The following is an 18,441-nucleotide window of genomic DNA, read 5'->3' on the forward strand; positions in this document are numbered from 1 at the left end:
GGAGCAATAACTCTTCATCCCAAGAAACCACTATTGACTGCCCCAGGATATCTAAAATTTCACTTTCGTGGATCTTAATTAAAAATACACACAATGATCCTCATAGAGCCTTTAAGAGACTTTCAAGTTTCTGGTCAAATGCTGCTTCCTGACTTGAACCTCCTGGCTTTTTCAGTCTACTTTATTAAACTATCCAGTACTATCCACCCAAGAGTATACTGCCCACAATGGGAGATGTCCTTCCACATCAATCACTAGTTAAGAAAACATTCCCCAGGTCTGACACAGGCCAATATTACAGAGAATTTTCAAATAGCTCTCTCTTCTCAGATAACTCTAGTTTGTGCTGAGTAACAAAAACTAATCATGGTATCCATCAAATAGTGTGTCCTGCCCATATATTCTTAGATGTTTGGACATTGCTGAAGGGTGGACTAGCCGTCAGGAGCCAGAGTCAGTTCTCGTTAAGGATGTGGCTCCTTTTGAGAGGGGTGAGAATTTTGGGAAATAAAAAATTCCATGATGTTTAAGGACTGACATTATTTGATAAATGAGTTTAATATTCTTCATAGGCACTAGAAAAGTCAGCATCTGTGTTCTTCAATTCTGTTTAACAGATAGTGCATAACTACATTTGTACTGATATTTTTACACAGATATATGCAACATCTCTTTGGGTTCTTTTTCTTTTTAATTTTTACTTAACTTCATAATTCTTATGTGTATGAGTGTTTTTGCCTGCATGTGTCTGTGCACCATTTGCATGCAATACACACAGAGGCCAGAAGAGGGATCTACACACTGTAGAAACTGGAGTTAAGGACAGTTTTGAGCCACTATGTAGGTTCTTGGACTCAAGCTTGATTCCTCTGTAAAAGCAGCAAGTGCTCCTAATTGCTGAGCTATTTCGGCAGCTTGGCAACATGTCCATCATTAACAGCAAATTATATAATATGTCTTACTGAAAAAATTTTTTATGATTTTAGTTCTCTGGTTTTTGTATGAGCAGAAGAAAGACATCTGTAAATCTTTATTCATGCCCTATGAAGAATGGCATGTAATAATAAGTCACAGGGATTCTGTGGACTAGAAGCCACTATTTTGGGGTTTATCATAAGAAAGGACAGTGGTTTTAGGAAATATATAGCTTTAGCACAAAGGACATTGAAGAAATAAATGTATGACCCATAATAGAGTTAGATACCTGAAAATCCAGACATTATCTACATTTTCTCATTACGTCATGTTAGCCTGTTAATTTATTGGCATCTCTTTGTCTTTTGTGATGGAAATTTTGTGGGAATGGAAATAATTCTGAGAATGCTATCATTCTCCATATTTTAAAAGTGTGATAGACTTAATTCCTTTGGTTTTGTGTGTTTGCTTTAGTGTGTCTATACAGATTCCTGTTCATGTAAGTGTGTGTCTGTTTTTGCATTTCCATATACATGTGTGTGTTTGTTCAAGTCTGTGGAGGTCAGCCACTACCTCATTTCTTTTTCATCTTTTATTTTATTTATTTATTATTTTCTTGGGTCTCACTATGTAACATTTGTTGGATTGGAATTTTCTAGATAAAACAATTCAGCCTTCAAAATTATATATATATTTTAAACACAAGTACTTTTACTGATCCTGGAGCTCACAAGAATCATCTAGTAGAGTAAATGGTCAAGTAAACTCAGGCGACATTTCTTTCTCTACCCTAGCACAGGAGGCTTGGCCCCCACTATTCTCAGGTCTGACTTCAGACTTCAGCTCTTAGGCATGTCGTATCAAGGGTTTACCAGCTGAACTATCTATTTCCCTAGGTTAATTTCCACTTAATTCATGAGTTTCTTCTATATTTCAATGAACCATAAAAAGGTGAAAGTGAAGCATAGCTTTTCTGTTCCTCAGGTACCACAAGGAGGGGCATCCTCAATTGAGCAGCATGTTTGTTTAAACATGGAAAAGCTATTATTTGCATTGGCCTAAGTTTCACTGTTATGCTCACTGGTAGTTTTTCTTTGAATGTTCTGAGACACCGCATTTTATTCAGAAAACTCCCAGCTTAAAGCCACTGGGAAGGATTAACACTTTTTAGGAAAACATTCTTTTCTAATTTTTCTTATGACCCTGTAAGACATTGTACCTATTGTGTAGGAAAGGTCAGATATATTTTTGTGATGTGGTGTTGAGATTTCAACTAATCCTCTCATTCTTTATAAGTTAACTTTTCTGATGAGGGCCTGCCCTTGACCTAAACAGATTCCACACTTTCTTGTGGAGGGCTGCAGGTGCAGCCATGTGTGAATATGGCACTGCTGTAGAAACACATGTGCTGCCTAAGTAAAGGCCCTTTACTGCCCACTGTAGGCTCTCTCCTGAAGCGAGTAGGATGAGACAATGAAAGCGAAAAGGCTCCTTAGACCTGCAAACCTAGGACACTTCCCATTCCATCTAAAGACGAGTTATACATAAAATGATCTACTACTTTCTTCTGCTCTTCTTATCTACATAAATTATTCTTTGTCTTTTCTGTCATGCTATAATACTAGTAGTATGGTAAGGCAAGACAGTTAATAATATTGTTTTCGACATGTACCAAGTGGTTTTTGTCCAATTGAATGGGTTTCTGACATGCTATTTTATTATTTTCATTGTTGCTGCTCCTTTTTATTACTATATGTCAAAACTGTTGTAAGCAAGCTGGGCATGATGAAACACACTTATGGAGAGACCGATTGGAAAGCTGCTACAGCCTTTAATTATGACTTGTACTTTGGATAAACCTCATTTTAAGTCAGAATCAATGTTGTTGCGTATGTTAGGAAGGTTGTAGGTATTTCTTAACTCTGCTGTTTTGGCCTTGACTAGATCAAAGCTTCCACCACCACAGCTGAGAGAGCCTGGAGCCAAAGCAGTCAGCTGCCTCAGCCATGAGAGGAAAGGGCCTTAGGGGTGACACTGAGCCTGGTACCACCTTACCCCCTCTTGCTGAGGTAAAAGCCCTGATGTTCTGCACCAAGCCTTTGCCTGGGGGCAGAAATAGTAGTCTGCCCCAAAGCCCTGGTGGCTCATCCCAAAGCTGTAGTGGCCCTTCTGCTATCTACTGACCTCCCCATAGCACTGTGACATGATACCTTATTCTCTTCTTAAGGGATATATTGCCTACTGTGACATTGTTGTAAGAAGAACAAGAGAAGGAACAGAGATCAAGTTCCAAGGGTGATTAGTTCCTCAGGTTGGGGGCATCCCTCCCTGGGAGCTGCATAGGCTAGAGAAGGAGAACTCAGTCTCCCAGGCTCCTCAGATACTCAGGTGTTTGGGGAAACCCTGCCCTGGGAGCTGCATCCCCCGGAAAATGAACTGAGCTCAGGATCCTAGGCTACTCAGTTCTTCATGTGTTTGGGACAACCTGCAGAGGTTGGGGAAAGAGCAGAGCTCATGCTCCAAGGCTCCTCAGCTCTCCAGTGTTTGGGGCAACCCTCTCCTTTGAGCTGCATCATCTCTGTTAAGGAGGCCACTTCTCAGACTCATGAGGTTTCAGAGCTCCCATGCATGAGGATACATTTGAGACATTGTCTACCAAGGAGCTGTAATGATCCTGGGCTCCTGTCCCTCAGAATACCCTTAGAATTCTGCCTTACCTTAAGGCTGGGATAGTATTCCACCGTTCCAGCCCTTTGAGTTGTGGACATCCTTCCACCTGAAAGAAGGCAGGCCACTCACTCACAGGATATTTGGTGCCATGACAGCAATGAATAGTTGAATGAGTATTGTTATGATAGGATGAAGCAAGAGAGATCTTAGAACACTTAGCCTACATTTGATGTCTCCAATAAATCCTATTCCTTAGAGCTCACAGAGCCCTGCATAAGAGAGGGCAAAAGGTAAGTGTAAGAGCCTGAGGAAAGGGAGTGCATCAAGAAAACAAGTCCCTCTATACCCACATGAGTAAAGCTTATGAACTCACAGAGACAACATGCACTGGACCTGCACAGTTCTATGCTAGGTCCTCTGCATTTACAACTTCTAGCTTAGTGTTTTTCTGGGATTCCTGAGTGTGCAAACAAATGGGTCTCTCATTCTTGTGCCCCCTCTCGAGCTCTTTTCTTCCTGTAGGCTCATCTTGCCTAACCATCAGTGTGATGGTTTTCACTTTTATTCATTTTCTGTTATCTTTTGTTATGCTTAAAAAAGTGAATACACGAATGAATGAAAACCAGACTTCTTTGTCAAAAATCAAGTTTCTATAGGTGTGTGGGTTTGAGATTCCTAGGAGCACAGGCCATTTAGACTGAAGAAGACACTCTTTAACTATATAAGATTCACACACACACACACACACACATACACACACACACACACAAAAACACCAATTCACCCACAAAAACTTTGACACAAATTCTCCCTGCCTACAAGATATGTAGGGACAAAGATAAAGCAGATAGAGCAGAGATTGAGGGAATGTCCAAGCAATGTCTCACCCAACCGAAGAACCACCCCATGGAAGACTGCCAACCCTTAACACTATTAATGATACTCTGCTATGCTTACACACAGGAGCCTACCAGAGTTGTCCTCTGTGAGACTCCACCCTGCAGAGGTTTGAAAGAAATGGGACTCCAGGCAAAATTGTGTGAAAATTAAAGAGTCTTGTGGAAAAGTGGTCAGAAAAATAGAAGGACCTGGAGCTGACAGGAGCTCCTCAAGAAGACCAAGAGAACCAATAACCAGGTCTCAGAGGAGCCTGCTGAGACTGAAGCACCAACCAAGGACCATGAATATATTAGACCTATGCTCCCTATACAGATTTGGTAGATGGACAGCTCATGCTTCATATGAGTTCTTTAGTAAGGGGAATGGGGCCTGTCTTTGACATGGCCTCTATTGCCTGTATTCTGTCAACTTTCCCTTGGAGACACTACCTTGCCAGGCCACAGGGGAATAAGACATGTTCAGGTATGAAGCAACATCGTGAGCTGGGGTGGTTGGGGGCTTTCCTTTTCTGAGGAATGGGAAGTCAGGCTGGGAAAGGAGGGATGGAGGGTGGAACTGGGAGGAGAGGAGGGAGGGGGTTATGATTTGGATGATAAGACAATAAATAAATTACTTAATAAGAGAAGAAAGAGAAGGAAAGAAAGAAGGAAGCAGAAAGAAATAAAGAAATGAAAAAAGAAAGAAAAGACAGAAGAAAGAAAGTAAGAAGAAATAAATAGAGAAATAAAGAAAGAAAGGTTATTTGTATTTGGCAATATTGAAGAAAACATCTTTCTTATCGTGGTGTAGCTAAAATTCTGAATGTAAATCAATATCTATCATATCTCATTGCTGTCAACTTAAAATATCTATCTAGAGCTAAAAACATCTTAGCCTCTAAACAATTAAGCTTAATTTTAAACCTAAACTGTCTGGTCTTAAACCCCATCAGAGGAATAAAATTAATTACCTGAGTATACAGAGGTTGCCAGTTAGCAGCTTCCCAAGTGAGAAGATGACAGAGTCAGGTTTCTGCCTGAACAGTCACTCAAGACTCTTTACAAGTTTAGAACATCATCTCCAGCCTTCTGGCCCAATATATCTCACATATATGTCCGTTTTGTCTGTACTTCAATTACAGAGAACTTTGAACTATATTTGTCAGGTTACTGACATAAGTTAGAAAAGGTAGAAAGTTAATGGGTTTTGTTGTCTGGAGCTTGTCACTATGAAATCTAGTCCTTCATCCATATTAGGGGCCATCACTATGGATGGTGATTAGGGCAGTTTGCTACCTATAACTTTATAAGGTGTGATGTATCTTAGGTCTAACATCTATCACATGGTGACCTTCTAAGGGAATTTGATTGATAGCATGAGCTGTTTTGAAACACACCCTAGGTAGTAGCTTTGGCAATCCATAAATAGGCCTGACTATGAATCCTCACTTCATTGTCACAGACTGAGAGAGCAAGGAAGACACAGTTGGCTAACTTAAAAGTAAGGTAACTGTGAGTAAGAAGACAGAAAGAACACAGAATAAAAGGGAAACATGTTTTTCACAAATATCCTGAGAATATTTTTGGATAAATGTTCAGATCCTATCAAAGAAAACTATTAAATTCATGCCATTTTGATTCCTGGGAAATTGTAAAGTTATCTCAACACCAGTAGTTGGTGAACAAGATGACTCAGTGATAAAGATTCTCCTGAATTCAATCCCAGAAAGTCACATACACATAGAAAGAAAAACCTGATTTTATGAAGTTGTCCTCTGTCCAAATGAGCTTTGTTTTATGTTTTCATGCCCATATGCATATGCATAACATAAAAACAAATAAAAACATGCAAATTTAAATAACAATTTAAAAATTCAAAATAAAAACTTTTACTCCTTGTGATCACATAAGATACTGGTTTTAAAACACTGTGGGAATGTTTATAGCTTTTTATTGTTTAAGTCTTGGGTTGGCTTTCATATATGAAATAAGAGGACAATTCCATCTTTTTGTCCAAGTAGATGTAGAAGTTCCCTGAGCAGTTTTAATCAAGGATTATTTCTTCTCCACTGCATGTTCTTATCATCTTTGTTGAAGATTACTTGGTCAAACTACATAATGTATGTGTGGGTCTATATTCTGTTGTTTTATTTTTTCATTTTCCCCTGACCCTAATCCTATCTGTTTTTTTTTTATTTTACCCTTCTGTTTTATTTTCATTTTTCCTCTCTATTGAAAATAGCTTCTGATCTCATACAATACATCCAGATGAAAACTTCCCCCCCCCTGTACTCCACACAGTTCATCTCCACATCCATTCTCCTCTGGGTCCACCCACTTTCTGTTTCTTAATAGGAAAGATCAGGCTCCTAAAAGATAAAAAACAAAACATTGGAGAACATCCTATTGGGACTCTAGATGAGAGAAGCATGGGAGAATGGCAAAGTAGAAGGATCCAGAGGGTCCTAGAAGCCTACAAGTAGAACATTATGATAGGCAGATTTGGGCTCAGGGGTCCCGCTGAAACTAAGGCACCAGCCAAGGACAATACAGTCGGTAAACTTTAAACCCCTACCCAGATCTAGCTAATGGGCAGAACATTCTCCACAGCTGAGTGGAGAGTGGGGTATAACTTCCACACGTACTCTGGTGCCTCATATTTGACCATGTCCCCTGGAGGGGGAGACCTGGTGGCACTCAGAGGAAGGTTAGCAGGTTGCCAAGAAGAGACTTGATACCCTATGAGCATATACAGGGGGAGGAAGTCCGCCTCAGGAACAGTCATAGGGGAGGGGAATAAGGGGAAAATGGGAGGGAGGGAAGAATGGGAGGATACAAGGGATGGGATAACCATTGAGATGTAACAAGAATAAATTAATAAAAAATTAACAAAACAAAACAAAACATGGCACACACACACACAAACACACACACACACGTATACATATTACAAATACATAACAGGATAAAGGAAAACCCATAACATTAATTCTGGACAAAAGGCAGTCTTGAAGGAAAAGGACCTCAAAAGCAGGCACAAGAATCAGAGATCTACTTGTTCATACAGTCTACTTAGAAGTCCCATAAAAATACTAAGACGAAAGCTGTAGCTGGTTCAGACCCATGTAGGTGCTGTGCTTGCTGCTTTCATGTTTGTGGGTTCATATGAGCTTTGCCTAGTTGATTCAGAAGGCCTTGGTCTCCTGTGTAAGTAACTCTTACATGTTTTCGGCCTCCTCTTCACTGAGCCCTGAGGGAGAGAATCTTATTAAGATAACCCACATAATGTCTGGCTTTCCATCTCTGCATTTATTCCCTTTTGTTGCTGGAAGAACTTTCATGGATGAAGACTAAATAAGTCACTGATCTATGATTGTAGCAGAATATCTTTAGAAGTCACTATATTCATACTTTAATAAAGACAAGTGGTGTTTGGCTTCACCTTAGATCTCTGGGTTACCTATTCTTTGGTTTTTATTTACCTGAGCAGTGTCAGGTATGGATTCCATCTCGTTGAGTAGCCTTAATTCAAACCAAACACTGATTGACTACTCCTACATGTTCTGTTACCATTTCCCTAGGTCAAAAGTGTTGTGGCCGGCTTGGTATTTATGTTTCTCCTTTGGTAACCTGCAGATTTCTTTCTGTCACCAAAGACACTAGAATGTAGTGATGAAGGCTCAAAGTTGGTACTTCTCCTTGTGCAATAAATGAACTGTATTTGGAAGGTGTCCTCTGCGAAGGGCACCACTGTCAAATTTGTGAAGAACAGTCCCTTATCTTAGTAACAGCCTGGGTTGTTGGGGATTTCTTTAGGACCTAATTGAGTGCAGCCAAGTCTTGCTATTGGATGCTTTGTTGTGTAACAAGAGATGGCTGATTCAGACTCAGTATTTTCTATTATCAGGAGTATTCATTAGGATCACCTTCATACATTTTAGGACATTTCTACTGCAATGGGTTTCTGGAAGTGCTTCAAATGTCCCTCAGTTCCATCTGTCTCTCCCTAAAATTCTCTATCGAACACATGTCCTCTCCTTCTCCTTTCTTGGCCCTCCAATTCTCGTTGTTCTCAGACCACTGATAAAATCTATTCTATTTCCCCATCCCAGGGAGATTTTAACTTGGTTATCCCTTATTTCATTCTTAATTAGGACAATTTGTTTTTAAATTTCACCCACTTGTCTACAATAGTAATGATGCCATTCTTTTGACTGCTGAGTTATACCCCATTGTGTAAATGTACCACATTTTCTTTATTTATTCTTTTGTTGAAAGAGAGGTAGGTATTTTCCTGTTTCTGGGTATTATGAGTAGAACACAAATGAACATTGATGAACAAATGTTCTTTTGATAGTGGTAGGATTATCCTGCTTTTGAGTATATGCCCAAGAATGGTAGAGCTGGGCCTTGAGGTAGATTGATTCACCAATTTCTGAGGAACTACCATATTGATTTACATAGTGGTTATAAAAGTTGCATGACCACCTGCAAAGGAGCAGTGTTGCCATTTCTCCACATCCAATTCTCCCTAAGTTGTCACTTGCGTTATTGATCTTAGCCATTCTGTGAGGTATAAGATGGAATCTCAAATGATTTGCATTTCTCTGTTGGCTATAACTTTTACATATTCTTTTAAGTGTTTCTCAGCCATAGATGAGAGAATCATGGGAGAATGGCAAAGTAGAAGGATCCAGAGGGTCCTATAAGCCTACAAGTAGAACATTATGATAGGCAGATTTGGGCCCAGGGGTCCCGCTCAAACTAAGGCACCAGCCAAGGACAATACAGGTGGTAAACCTTAAACCCCTACCCAGATCTAGACAATGGACAGAACACTCTCCACAGTAGAGTGGAGAGTGGGATATGACTTTCTCACATACTCTGGTGCCTCACCTTTGACCATGTCCCCTGGAGGGGGAGACCTGGTGGCACTCAGAGGAAGGACAGCAGGTTACCAAGAAGAGACTTGATACCCTATGAACATATACAGGGGGAGGTAATCCCCCTCAGGAACAGTCATAGGGGAGGGGAATAAGGGGAAAATGGGAGGGAGGGAAGAATGGGAGGATACAAGGGATGGGATAACCATTGAAATGTAACAAGAATAAATTAATAAAGGAGAAAAAAACACAAAAAAAGATAAAGAAAAAAAGAAAAAAAAGTGTTTCTCAGCCATTTACTTTTCCTTTATTGACAATTCTGTTTATATTTGTACTCAATTTTTAAAATGTATTATTTGATTATGGAATATTTTTTGTATCTAGTTTTTTAGGTCATTATTATTTTAGATATTAATTTTCTATCAGGTGTGGAGTTGGTAAAATCTTTTTGCCATTCTTTAGGTTGTAATCTGTCCTAATGATGGTGTCATTTGCATTAAAGAAACTTCTCAGTTTCATAATGCCATACTTATTAAATGTTTCTCTTAGAACACTCATTATTTGTGTTCTGTTCAGATAGTCTTTGCCAATGAGCTCAAGGATATTCCCCCATTTCTCTTCTTTCATGCTTAGTATATCTGGTTTTATGTTGAGGCCTTTGATATATTTGGACTTAAGTTTTGCTATCGTGAAAAGTATGGATCTATTTGCATTCTTTGACATGCATACATCCAGCTTATCCATCACTGTTTTTTGAAGATGCTGTCTTTTTTTTTTTTCAGTATGTGTTTCTGGGTGTTCTATCAAAAATCCATTAGTATGTAGATTTATATTTGTGTTTTCACTTCCATTCAATTGATGAATGTGGCTGTTATAATGCCAATACCATGTGGTTTTTATTACTATAACTCTCATGTACACATTGATTGAAACAATGAATAGTTATTATTTTATTGTTCAGGAAAGTTTTAGTTATGCAGTTGGATTTTATTGTTTGTTTGTCTTATGTTAAGTTCAGAATTTTCCTTTTAAATTATGTGAAAAATTGTGATGAATTTTGATGAGGATTGCACAGAATCTGTAGATTAACTTTGTTAGGATGGCCAGTTTTACTAAGTTAACCCCATCTATCCATAAAGATAAAGGATCTTTATAGCTTCTGACATCTTCAATGATTTGAATTTTTTAATCATAAATTTCTTCCTCTTGCTTGATTAGAGTAGCCCCATTGTATTTACATCATTTGAGGTTATTGTGAAAAATGTTCTGTACTGAGTTTTGCGCTCAGTCTAGCTACTTTCCTGAAAGTGTTTTTATTATCTGTAGAAGTTCTCCAGGGGAACTTTTAGGTTACTTTGTATACTATCATATTATCTGCAAGTAATGACACTTTGACTTTTTCATTTCAAAGTTATATCTCTTTGATTAACTTCAGTTGTCATATTTATCTAGCTAAGACTTCAACGATGATATTGAATAAATATAGAAAGAGTGGGAAAGCTTGTGTGTTCCTGATTTTAATGGGCAATGCTTCTCAAATTATTTCAGAACATAGAAACAGAAGAAATGTTTACTAGTTTATTTTGTGAAGACAGAGTTACACTAATACCTAAACCACTTAAAGTCACACCAAAAGAGAGAGAGAGAGAGAGAGAGAGAGAGAGAGAGAGAGAGAGAGAGAGAGAGAGAGAGAATTACGGAACAGTTCCCTTATAAACATAGATGGGAAAATTATCAATAAAGTACTTGCAAACCAAATCCAAGAACATATCAGAAAGGTCGTCCACCACAATCAAGTAAGCTTCATCACATAGATTAAAGGACATTTCAACATATGTAAATTGATAAACTAAGTACATACTATTAATAGAGTGAAAGAGAAAACCCACATGATTGTCTCATTAGATACAGAAAATGATTTTGAGAAAATACACACACTTTTATGATAATAGTCCTGGAAAGATGGTATGAGGTATGAAGACATAGCTCAACATAACAAACGCAATTTACAACAAACCCATAGTCAACATCAACCTAGATGGGGAACTCAAAGACAGTGCACTAAGATTACATACAAGACAAGGCTGACCATTCTGTTCATGCCTATTTTATAGTTCTTGATATCTTAGCTACAACAGTGTGGCAACTGAAAGCAAAAAGAGGATAAAAATTAAAAAGGTAGAAGTCAAAGTACCTTTATTTGCAGATGATATGATATTTTAAATTCCTGGCTCTAAGAATTCCATCAGGGATCTCGTATAGTTGATAAACACTTTCTGCAAAGTGGCTAGATAAAAGACTATCTTAAAAAACAAGTAGCCATGTTAAATACAAATAACAAATGCACTTAGATAGAAATAGTGGAAAAACACATTATATATTAGCCTCAAATAATACTTTCAGAAATGTCTAAGCAAGTAAAAGACTCATATGATAAAAATTCAAGATAATAAAAAAAAAGAAAATGAAGAAAAAGTTAGAATATGGAAACATCACTGTAGGCTCAATTTTCTTAGCCAATACATTTTATTAACAATTTAGTGACCGAGCAAATGTCACTTACAACCCGACTAACCAAAACAATAGGAAACGAGGATTAATGGACACAATAACAAAACCTTAAGGATATCAGTTCCGAGGAACAATTCTCCGGGTGTGAGCCACAGGATTTTTTCTGCTGGAACCTGGAGTAACCAGAACCCAGAACCTCAGCAGGAGCCGGAGCCCCAAAGCTTTCCCTCGAGCGGTTCTTTCTAGGAGCATCTTGAAGTGCAGTGATGAACAGCCAAATCTATCCCAAGTCTCCAAAAAATCCCCGCCTCCAGTTCTGGGCTCATTTATCTATCTCCTCCTAGAGTTTGTTCATGAGATCTTTTCAGCAGGCAACAATTAAGCTCCTGTATGAGGTGATTGCTCTTCTAGTTAATTAACCTCCCATGAGACTGTTCTGATCCGGCACTTGGAATCCTAAAAAACAGGTTTATCTCTCCTTCATCTCTCCCTTTCTATTTAATAAAATAAGCTATATATAACAAGCTAAGAATTGCCTATTAAGTCAACATTTACAAGGACTAGTCCATTTGTAGTTAATAATTTTTAAGAAATTATGCCACTATCCTATACTACTGGTTCTTTTTTAACTAAACCTATAATAAAACTGTGGCTATCTAGTTTTCCACCCCATCAGAGACCCCAGAAGGAAAAACTATCTAATATGAATGAAGTGCAGGCAAGCAACTTCCAAAAGTATTGATAAGACAGAGAGCTGACTCTCTGGACAGTGACAAGTTCCTCTCCATTGTCTGGGCATCCAGTCTTCAGCCAGCCAGCCCAAGGCATCTGACAGACTATTTCTGGACTGTCACAAGTTTCTCTCCATTGTAGGTGCATCCCACCTTCAGCCAGCTCAAAGCATCTCACAGTCTGCTCTGAAGCCTGAATCCTGAAGGACTGGCCCACGTAATCGCTGCAAGGCAGGGCAGCTAGTGTCTCAGTATCAGGCTTGATCATATCAGACGGTCATTCTCTCATCAGTGGTAGAAATAAGCAAAGTTCCTCAGTCCAGTGGCCATCTGCCCCTATCATTTCTTGATGCCCGCATTATTAGACTGGAGACGCTACCAGGAATGAATGTTTCTCTGTCATAAAAGCCCTTTATTATTAAATGCCATTTTCTGTAGATCTCTGAAGTGTTTGAAGACCATCTATCTATCTATCACCTACCTATTTCTTTGAAAACATATACAAAAACAACTAAATAAAGCTTATTCTTTAATTAAGTAATTTAGGATCTAGTAAGATTTATAAGTGACCAAGTACCAATTTCTATTTCCAACCATCCTGAACAAGTTATAACAGCTATTTTTCACCTTTTCAAGTAAGTTTTACATGTATAATACATTAAATAAATGTCAAACAAAATGATCTTATGTTTATACCAACATACAATATACAATTTAAGTTTCCATTAATATACCATATATAATACATAAAGCAAAAATTGAAAAAGGAAAACAATCATAAATTTCCATCAATCTACAATACCATGTGAAATATTTGAATACCAATGCAAATTATTTGAGGCTAGTAGATTCAATAATCTACTTTTTATTCTATAAACTTATATCCTCTCTTCCTTCAACCTATATACTCCCTTCCTTACTCCCTTTTCTTTAATATTAGATGGGATAGAAAGATGAGAGAAAGAAAGATAGAAGAAAGAAATCCCCAAATGAAACTTTTATTAAAGGCAACTAACCCCCTTAGTCAAAAATGAGCATTGGTAACCCACCAAAAACACTCACCCCACCTACTAGGAATGGGGGCGTCGTGTTCTCAAAATTACTTTATGCTATTTAGGAGAAAAATGTTTTTTGGGTACCCTAGAAAAATAATATATTGGCCACGCGCTGGAAAAGCTAGCTGTATCTGTTTTTGTCCAGTCTTTTTGGGATCGATCCTTTTGGCTAGTCGTTTTATTGTTAATATGCATGCAATTTCAAGAGGAAGCAGTAGCACCAGGGGCAGACATGTGGTCTTCATCATTGTCCTTTTTTTTTCTCTGAAAGTAAGCAAACTTTTGAAATCATTAGTATAGGTATGTTAGTACATATATAAATTTTCAAGGAAAGATCTGTTGAGGCACCTTGCTCGAGGCACCATGGGCATGCTTTTGTGGTTAAATCACCCAGGCTGCCTGCTTCATCTCCAGCGTTGTCCTGCTTTTTGCAAATAATACATGGCCCTACCTGCATGCACACTAACAGGCCAGAAGAGGGCATTAGTTCTCCAAGCTGTATGAAACAATGTCAAGCTGTAAGAACCAGGTAGCTCTTAAGATTCACTTGCTATATGGTCAGATCTAATCTTTATAACTTTGGTTGGTAGCCATATTTTTTCACTCCCTGTGGAAACATATGCATACCCATGACCTCATCTTAAAACTATTGCAGGTTTCCATTTCATGCTGGACAAATCCTTGTAGAATATTGTTTGTTCTAGCTCCTCAGTTTTTTTCTATCACCCAATGTCTCTCCGCAGCTGACATCCTTTCATCATTAACATTAAGAAAATTTATAGTCAACAAAGCATTATTTAATCAGTCCCTGGGTGTCTTTACCCTTCCCTTTTGTTTAATAAGCATTTCTTTTAAGGTATGATTAGCTCTTTCCACAACTGCTTGTCCTGTGGGGTTGTGAGGCATGCCAGTAACATGTTTTATATTATAATACATGAAGAAGTTTTCATCTTAAGGGAAACATATGCAGGAACATTGTCAGTCTTAATTTGTGCAAGTATTCCCATAAATGCCATTATTTCCAGTAAATGAATAATCACACATCAGCCCTTTCAGAACTTAAGGCAGTTGCCCATTGAAATCCTGAATATGTATCAATGGTATGATGCACATACCTCATTTTTCCAAATTCTTCAAAATGAAACATATCATCTGCCAAATTTCATTCCTTTTGTTAACTCTAGGGTTAATTTTTGCAGGTAATGGTATTTGACTATATAAAAAACATGTAGGACACTTGTTAATTATTTCTCTGGCTTGTTGCCAAGTGATAGAGAATCTTTTCTTCAACCTCTTACCATTGACCTGATGTTTTTAAATGAATTTTTGAGGCTTTTAATACATTACCTATCAATAATTTGTCAGTCTCTTCATTTCCTGTGCCAACGGACCTGGTAAACCTGTATGGGATCGAATATGAATAATACACAAATGATAATGCTTCTGATGACCTGTTGCAGTTCTATAAATAATGTAGTCAATTCTGTGTTATCAGGAGTAAATTCAGCAGTTTCTATGTGCAAAACAACTCTTTCAGCATATTGAGAGCCAGTAATTATATTAAGAGATTCAGAAAAATCTAACAATACCATAAGGATTTCATATAATTCTGATTTTTGAACTGATATAAACGGGCTTTTAATCACCTTAGTTATTTTATCAGACTTATAACCAGCCATACCTGATTTACTTGCATCAGTGAAGAAGGTGGATGCCCCTGAATGGGTGACCTCCTTACAATACTTGGAAGGATCCAATTAGTTCTTTTTGTAAACTGTATATGTTTGCTTTTTTTGTATCTATTGTTAATGTCTCCCAAATAGTTACTACAAGCTTTTTGCCAATCTTCATTAATTACCCATAATGACATAATCTCAGAATCATTAAGAGGCACTACAATTTCTGCCGGGTCCATCCGTGACCATTGGCACAACCTTATTCTTCCCTTTGTGATCAATTCAGAAATTTTCTCTATGTATGTTTTCAATTTTTTGCTTTGTTTATTTGCCAGGAATATCCATTCTATGATTCTGTCATCCCTTTGCATAAGAAGCCCAGTAAAAGAAAGTTTTCAAGGCAAAATAACCAGAATGCAACCAAGTTCAGGATCAATTCTATCCACATACGCCTTTTGAAGTTTTTGCTCCACCAGAATTAACTCCTTTTCTGCCTCAGAGGTTAGACACCTTGGACTGCTTAAATCTGAATCCCCCTGTAATGTTTGAAACAAGTTACTTAACTCATAGGTAGCTAACCTGATTGTAGGCCTTAACCAGTTAATGCCTCCCAATAATTATTGAAAGTCATTAAGAGTTTGCAGTTGATCTCTAGGGATCTGTACCTTTTGTGGTCAAATTTTTTGTTCAGTTATTTTACAGCCTAAATAGGTAATTGAATCTCCTCTTCATATTTTTTTCCACAGCAATCTGTAATCCCCAGCATGGAGGATTCTTTGTGCTTCCTGAAACATTTTTTCCACAACACTAGGATCAGAATCAGCTAGCAGAATATCATCCATGTAATGGTATATGATAGATTGAGGAAACTGCCTACAAATATCTAGGCTCTTTGGCTAAAGCTTGTCCCACAATATTATTTTGATATTCCTGAGAGTTAATATTAACTGTCTCTTTTACCCAGTCATTAATGGAGCACCTCTTTCCTTTAAAGGTTTAAGCGCCCTCTTACATTCAGTATTTGCATTTTCATAAGCTATGATACGTTTTAATGCCTGTTTGGTGTCAGAATCTGGCAACACCCTATCCATAGCAGATCCTAATCTCTGCAAAAATTCTGTAAAGGGTTCCAGAGGTCCTTGGAATACTTTAATAAATGGAATAGTTGTTTTTCCAGGTTCCTCTTCCAGCTCCCAAGATCTCAAGGTTGCATTAAGATGTTGTTCAATCGCTCTATCTTCAGGTTGAATTTGTTCTCTTAAGTTAGTATATTGTTCTTCACTAAGCAATTGATCTCTATTAATATTTATTCCTTAGGTCCTATTTTCTTGTTCCATTCTTACAGCCTCTGTTCATCACCATGATAACCACTGTAACTGTTGTGCTGCTTCCAATACCGCTGAAACTAAATTTTTCCAATCTTGGGGAACAAGTCTATTCTGCATGGCCCAGTTGTTTAACATTTGTTTAATGAAGGCAGAGTGCATACCATATTTGATGACAGATTCCTTAAAATGTTTTAAATCCATCATGCCTACAGGACACCAGGCCATTTGGTCATAACCCTCAGCAGCATTTTGCGCTGGCACATGTCTTACAGTGACAGGAAAAGCTGAAGGTGTCTGGGCGACTCTGGAGGTGTCCTCTACCGGGTCATTTTCCTCCAAAGACCTTTTGGTTTGTCTGCCTTCCTTTTCATCTGGTTCTGACCTTCTCCACCCTTTTTAACCAAAAGTACCTTCTGCTTTTCCAGTCCTTCCAGTTTTTTTCTGCATTTTGCCCATTTGTTCAGTAAAGTCAGTAATTCTTTCCAAAAGGATAGAGCTTATTGACTCTTCCAGTTTTTGCATCTTATCAGTATTTCTTCCAAACCTTTTAAGTATACTATACAGTAAAAAGACCAAAAAACAAAAACAAAAACAAAAACAAAACCAAAAAATTCCATCTGGGTATAAGACAGGAAAGGACTTTGTAACAGCAGCTGTGATTTTGCCAACACCCTGAAAAAGCATTACTATCTCTTGAAAACCATTATCTTCCTCCACATCATTAGAAGTTAAGTTTCTCATGATGTCCAAAGCACGTTGGGTGCCACTTGTAGGCTCAATTTTCTTAATCAATATATTTTATTAACAATTTAGTGACTGAGCATACATCACTTATAACCCAATTAACCAAAACAATAGGAAATGAGGATTAATGGACACAATAACAAAACCTTAAGGATATCAGTTCTGAGGAACAATTCTCTGGGTGTGAGCACAGGATTTCTTCTGCTGGAACCTAGAGTAACCAGAACCCAGAACCTCAGCAGGAGCTGGAGCCCTGAAGCCTTCCCTTGAGTGGTTTTCTCTAGGAGCATCTTGAAATGAGGTGATAAACAGCCAAATCTATGCCAAGTCTCCAAAAAGTCTCCACCTCCAGTTCTGGGCTCATTTATATATCTCTTCCCAGAGTCTATTCATGGAATCTTTTCAGTGGGCAACAATTAAGCTCCTGCATGAGGTGGTTGCTCTTCTAGTGAATTAACCTCACCTGTTCTCTCACAAGATCATTCTGATCTGGCACTTGGAATCCTAAAAAATAGGTTTATCTCTCCTTCACATCATGCTAATGGATTAATGTAGAAAAAATTGACAGCTTACCAAAAGTAATAAGCAGATTCAATGCAAAGTCTATGAAAATTTGAACATAATCTTCAAAGAATTGAAAAGACAATTTTCAATGTCATATGGAAACACAAAAACCCAGTATAACTTAAATAATCTTACTAATAAAAGAATTGCTGGAGGTATCACAATCTCTGATCTCAAATTGTGCTAAAGAATAACATAGTAATAACAATAACAATAAAAAGAATGCTGTATTGTCACAAAACATACTTGTTGGTCAATGGAAGAACAAGACATAAATAAAGAAACCAGAAATACACACTAAAAAAAAAGAGAAGACAACAATTTCATCAAGTGGTATTGGTCAAATTGCATGGCTCCATGTAGAAGAATTCAAATAAAACCAAACTCAATTGTCACACTGCACAACGGTAGACCCCAAATAAATCAAAGACCCAAACATTAAACATTATAGAGAAGAAAGTAGGAAATAGAAATTTAACTCATTAG

The sequence above is a fragment of the Acomys minous genome (genome assembly GCF_964271855.1).
Source record: "Acomys minous genome assembly, chromosome: 19".
Classification (NCBI taxonomy): Eukaryota; Metazoa; Chordata; class Mammalia; order Rodentia; family Muridae; genus Acomys; species Acomys minous.